The sequence below is a fragment of the Leiobunum rupestre genome, chromosome 11, assembly GCF_980474605.1.
Source record: "Leiobunum rupestre chromosome 11, qqLeiRupe1.1.hap1, whole genome shotgun sequence".
In the NCBI taxonomy this organism is placed as follows: domain Eukaryota; kingdom Metazoa; phylum Arthropoda; class Arachnida; order Opiliones; family Sclerosomatidae; genus Leiobunum; species Leiobunum rupestre.
This window is the reverse complement of record NC_143394.1, coordinates 17,818,928-17,825,619: the sequence shown is the minus strand read 5'-3', so window position 1 is coordinate 17,825,619 and position 6,692 is coordinate 17,818,928. Positions and strand designations below refer to the sequence as shown.

The 6,692-nt window shown below is 33.3% G+C and overlaps 1 non-coding gene across 1 annotated transcript; it reads right to left on the bottom strand.

The window, feature by feature from the left end:
• Nucleotides 1-1,206: 1,206 nt before the first annotated feature.
• Nucleotides 1,207-1,279, bottom strand: TRNAT-GGU (transfer RNA threonine (anticodon GGU)). The gene has a single exon. It is a non-coding gene; the product is annotated as a tRNA-Thr (tRNA).
• Between the last annotated feature and the right edge of the window lie 5,413 nt (nucleotides 1,280-6,692).

Sequence of the window (6,692 nt, the reverse complement as noted above, 5' to 3'; positions counted from 1 at the left end):
AAAACGTCTTACCTTTAGTCTTGTATTGGAACCAAAAATATAATTTTAAATTAAACTTTTTCGAGAAGAAAATAGTCCGACTTTCCGCGACAATCCACCCGATTCCCGAAACAAAGACTGCGCTTGGACTCCTGATTTTTCCGAACGTAACGGTTTTCCCTCGAAAGTGTATCACGTGGTATATGTATGACCTTGCCCTTCTAGATGTTTAGAAGTGTAGCTGCGTAGGCGGTAGGTGGAACCGTGGGAATAGTGTTTGGGCCAATTCCGATCGGGACACTTTTGAATTTTAAAATTGAATGCGCTAGCCGTCGTTGCAGCTCTAATATAGTCAAAACATGTCTCTTAAATAATAATATAAATAAATGGTGATATTCAGATGTCTCTTAAGTATAGTTTACAAAATATAACTGTCTATTTCAGAAGAACCTAAGATCAAAAACCGTCAAATATATGAGGCCGTCGTAATTCAACGGAATAGTACAGTAGCGTAGACAAGGGGGGATTCCGTGTCAAAACAACTCCCTTGGGCCTAGCTTTGACTCTACTAAATTTCCACTCCCTTCTCAACCCCCTCTTAATATTTACATACATGAACCCGTCTCTTGGCAAAATTCTGGCTACGCCACTGGAATAACAAATACAAACCCAATTTTAACCACTCAAAGAAGTATTGGTGTAAGTTCGGGCTTTAAGGCGAAACGTCATGTGTGAAGTCTTCAGTCGGTAAACCCTACAATATTTTGAACAGACGTAATTTTACATTCTAATTTCTACAGTCGGCAAAGAGTCGAAAAATTGGACCAATATTATTATCTGAAATAAAAATATTGGTCGGTATTACCGACTTTAAATTTATAGGTGGGAAAAAGTCGGCAAATGCGACTTATCGGAAACTGACTGTTGGAGAGCCCGACTCATGCATAACTATTTGAACAACAGTCGGCAAAGAGTCGAAAAATTGGACCAATATTATTATTTGTAACAAAAATATTGGTCGGTATTACCGACTTTAAATTTAGAGGTGGAAAAAAGTCGGCAAATGCGACTTTTCTGAAACTGACTGTCGGAGAGCCCGACTCATGCATAACTATTTGAACAACAGTCGGCAAAGAGTCGAAACATGGGACCAATTCGAAGTTTCATTTAAATCAAGGAATACTTCTGCGTATTGTTCCATACCAGAGTGACTGAGAAAAATCATATCACCTCGGGTAGGAATCGAACCTACGACCTTTGGGTTACCGTCCCAACGCCACTACCATTGGACTACCGAGGTGATATGATTTTTCTCAGTCACTCTGGTATGGAACAATACGCAGAAGTATTCCTTGATTTAAATGAAACTTCGAATTATTTTAATTCCTGCGTAATAATAAAATTAAAATTATCTCTATGTTATTGGACCAATATTATCATCTCTAATAAAAATATTGGTCGGTATTACCGACTTTAAATTTAGAGGTGGAAAAAAGTCGGCAAACGCGACTGATCTGAAACTAACTGTCGGTGAGCCCGACTCATGCATAACTATTTGAACAACAGACGGCAAAGAGTAGGAAAATTGTACCACATTTTTTCAAGTATTTCATATGTCGGGCTTGAGTCGGTTGCAGTCGGGAGAACCGACCTGACTGTTATCCGACTATCAGACTCTTAACCGACTACTAACCAACAGTGCTGTGCTACATGGGTTAAAATTAGTGTCCACCAGATGAGCATAATTTTTCAATTTTAACATTCCTTTGTAGCTATAATTGATAACATTTAGTGAAATAATGACAGGCAGTATTGAACTTAGAAAGTAAAATAAACCACTTTTTGAGACCTAGTCATTTAAACCAAAAATACAAGAGTTTTTGCTTAAACCAATAATAAAAGTTTATTACTGATGTGTCACTCTTAACGATGTTTGGTTACATTTGTTTTTATTATTATTACGTTTGATTTCCTCTTCCATTAAAAATATAATAGAATAATAAATTATAATTTTCAAACTTAAACATTAATATTTTTAAAAAAAAAACTGGTCAAATATCGACTTCAATAAATTGGGTTTCTTTTATAAGCATTTTTTCATTAAAAACTGTTATAAACACTTTTACAAATTGTAACATAAACGAAGTTACAATGTACGAGGGTGAAAATAAAACCCCAAAATTTCCCTTTTTGTAGGTGAGTGAATGTCTGGCTTTGGGTTTCCAAGTAGTCAGATTCCGTAAAGAACTGGCATATTGTCTTGTCACTAACACTTGCTCAACTAAGAGAGTTTTTCACTTTGCTGATAATGCTGCCGGTGATGTAGGATAATGTGTTCATGTCGACGGAATTACCATTATCAGACCATCTTCTACCTAGTTTTTTTGGAACGGTGGTTGTTCAGAAGTTGACAATGAAAAAAGCATCTCTGTTCTTCAGAAAGAAATTCGTTAGTAGCTAGAGTTAAATATCTAATTTTCTCAGCTCTATTTTTAGGAAGTTTGATTTTAGTGTTAATATCGTTTTTTTTGCTTCGGCTTAGTAAAGTATATTTAACCTGCTTCTTTTCAATAAAATTTTTTGAACGTCTTTTTTCCCCGATCTTACAGTGCTGGTGCGATTCGGAGTACCAATTTCATCTAAAATAGGTTGTAATAAGGCTAATGTCCACGGCACCACTTTAGGCCCAAGTGGTGAATACATTTTAAATTTTATAGTACCCACCGTCAGCAATAACTTTTTCAGATGGTGATTTAAAATAAGTGTCTTGAATGTTGATTAAAATGGCACTGTTATCAATGTTAATTTATGAAATAATTAAAAATCTTCAAACTGTCTAATATTATAAATGGGTCATTCCATACGATTTCGACCAATCATGTCACCATGGATCAATCGATTTTTTTTAAATTTTAAACACTGATAGATTTGCCTAAAAAACGGTGATATCCAAGGTTTTAGCTGAAAATATTAAGTAGTTTTAGTATAAACACAGTTTAACCAGAACCCCACATTTTTTGGTATATCGTATCTCGATTTCAGTACCCCTTCGCTTTAAGTTTAATAACTTTTTATAAATATATTTTATTTTAACAAAATAACACAATCTTACACATCTCGGCAAGGCCAATTCAATGGTGGGGTTTATATAGTCCTAACTGGAATTGATACCAGGTTATTGGATGTCATAATTGCACATTTTTATTTTTGGGGGGTCTCATTCGAGGGGTTATAGAGTCATGTGGGTGATTGAAAACACGAAATAAAAATACACTATTAGATAGCTCTAGAAAAGAGCTTTCAAATAAGCTCTTAAAAAAAGGGGTATTTATCTCGTTCTTATTTAATATATCAATAACTATTTTCTTGAAATTCAACACTTTTGCAATTTTATATTTTTGATATCATACAAAAATTGGTTTAAATCTTTTGGAAATTATTACTACGTATTTAACGATGTGTGATATATAATGCTCTAATATTTTCTAAATCATAATCTTTAAGAATAAAGGATCTAGCTCTGGAAGCAGTCGCTGTAGGCGTTGATATCAGTCGCAAAATCAAGTTAAGAGGTACATGGCATTTGTCGTCCCGTTTATGCCATGACAGACTGTTAACTTATGTATATATTTTTCAACCCTTAATTTTGAGTAGTAAATTGATAAAATATTAAATTGAAAATAATTGCGTGTTAAATAGAGGCATTGAACTTTTTAGTGTCGCCTGTAATGTTTGTTGTAACTGAAAATTAAGCCTAATCTATAAATACCTAGAAAAAACCTTATACCCTTCAGTATTAAAGTTTTGTAATCCACAATTTTGGTTAGCTTGGAAAATACATTAAGAAACACATGGTACAATAAATGCTTCTGAATTTTATTTTTACCTTTTGCAATACCAAGCTCCCAAAAGTATCAACACTTGCAAAAGATTCATTTTATATCATCTATAATGTGTGGTAGGTTCAATTTAACTTTCTTAGGGGGCAGCCTCGGCTGTGACCAGTTCATTTTTCACTGAATCTTAGGCGGAATTCACAATTTAAAGAAATAAAAATAATTTATATATATATATATATATATAGTCAGGAGTGGTTCTTTGAAATATTTTCAATTACTAACCCTAAAACAATATTACTTTTAACCAAACTAAATATGTGTTTAAAATAATACTCAGCGGCTTATGTTTCTCACTTCGTAAAGAAAATAGTTATTAATATATTAAATAAAAACAAGGTAAATACCCCTTTTTTAAGAGCTTATTTGAAAGCTCTTTTCTAGAGCTATCTGATAGTGTATTTATATTTCGTGTTTTCAATCGCCCACATGACCCTTTATCCCCTCGAATGAGACCCCCCAAAAATAAAAATGTACAATTCTGACATCCAATAACCTGGTATTAATTAAAGTTAAAGCGAAGGGGTACTGAAATCGAGATACGATATACCAAAAAATGTGGGGTTTCGGTTAAACTGTGTTTATTCTAAAACTCATGACGACAACCTAACTAAGCCGATAAAAATCAATGCAAATAAAAAATCGTCGACATGAATTATCTCCCACACTATCAACACTTTCGATAGACGAAATAAAACAAGAAAAGTATATAATAATAACCCAACCAAGTAACAAGTTATTTAAAATACTTAGGAATCAAGAAAATGTCAATCTAAATACCCACAGTAATAAACATTGTATTAGCAGAAATATGCAATAAAATATATAATAATAACCCAATCAAACAACAAGGTAATTCAAATAATTAGAAATCCAGAAAATGTCAATTGTAATAGAAAAAAACACCTTACCGTTAACAATTCCCGGCTTATAACGAACACAAAAAACCCTTAACTGCATGAATAGTGAAGGTTAAACAACAGCGCATATCTCAAAATAAATAAAACCAACGTAACCACATTAATGAAAATGTATCACGTAAAAGAAATTACGAAGTTACGAGTAAATTAAGCAAAACGAAAAAAGCGCGTTGTATACCACTTGAAATTGTATTAACAAATGACCCTTAACGGTTCAAAAGTACCGATAGAGAAAAAAACTAAGTGGACCACCCACGGGTTCTACCCTTTAAGTCTCTTATCTCAAGATTTGACCTTTATAATTCCATACGTAAAAAATGTAAGACTTTAAAAAGTATTAATATACTCTTCCGCTTAAGTTGAATTTATAATTTTCAGTGAAGCGTAACATGTGGTAGAACACTCGCCTGTCATGCATTAGGGCTCGGCTTCGATCGCAAAATGATACTATGACGTATACCGTGAATATTTGGTCGAAACCCTGCCATTTGGACGTTGAGACATTTTCCGTAACCCTCAGCAAAGATCCGTCACGTACAATCACAATTCACAAAAGAAAATTACACTATACCCAATAACAAAAAGAGGGCTCATTTGCAAAAACCTTTTCCCTAATTCCAAGCCCAGACAGACAGACCCACAGACACACACCCCACCTACAGACACGGAGATTGTAAAACCCCTCCTAGGATACATAGTACCCTCGGAAGGTAAAAATACGAATTGGAATTCTTGGCTCTCGCAAAACTATAATATAATAAAATTTACTTAATGAACTTTTACTAATTATGTTATATTATAGCAAAAATAAATTAATGTTAAGATGAGAATATGAAGGTGCACCTTTAGTCTCTACTTTCATGATTTTACGATGATATTCATGCCCATATCGGGCTCTCCCACCTAGCCGCTAAAAGGTACAGGGCGGGGTGTTTGTCCATTAAATCACAAGGTGAAGCGGTTTCAGCCTTCATTTTTTCAGTTATCATTAATTAATTATTGATTAAAGGTATTGCAGTTCTCATTTTCTTGGTGAGACTTTGCAATGTGTTCAAATCGGTTATTTTTTAGATATTATTCTGTGAAGGTTTTTACTTGATCCTCATCCATTAAGTATTTTGATGTTGTAGATAGGCGTAGTGTTATCACACTCTCTAAGTTTATTGTCTTAGAAGCGTTATTCATAATATTAATAACGGTAGATACAGTAAGATTTTCATGTAACCATTCAATTTTAACTTCATGATATTATACCAATTTGTTGTGTAGGCCTTCCATGTAACTCGTTAATTAAAGTTTTCCAGTTTTCGCGAACTAGATGGCCATTGCTATTATGTACATATGTTGTCAAATATTTCACTAACTAGCCATACAATGTTTTATAAAAAGATTAATAATAATTATAGGTTTTTGTTTTTGATTTTTAAGAGAGTCACCTGTTAAATCAATTGAATTATTTAAAGGTGTTGACGACATTATGGTTTCTGTGGTGGAACTTTCCATCGCATTATCTTGTACTTTATAAAAAAAAGTTTCTTTAGTTACCTATTTCTTGTTTAAAAATAAATTATTTTTAAATTTTTACCATCACACGGAACTAAAGAGCTAGGGAATCCCATTTTCCTAGTTTTTATTGTTGGAATTGCATCCCAAACAAGCTTTTGGATAAATACATTAATAAAACAATTTGATTGAAAATGTTTTCCACGAACAGTGTACGATTTATTTAAGAAATGTGAGCGTTTATCGTGTAAGCCTTTGCGACCAGCATTGGAAACCCAAAGTTTGAAACTAAGAGTTAACAAAGTACTATTAGTCAGGGCCTGATATTAGTTTAACCTAAGTCACAGACAAAATAGTGAAACGGTTAACAGGTGACATTTCATAGAAATTGTGG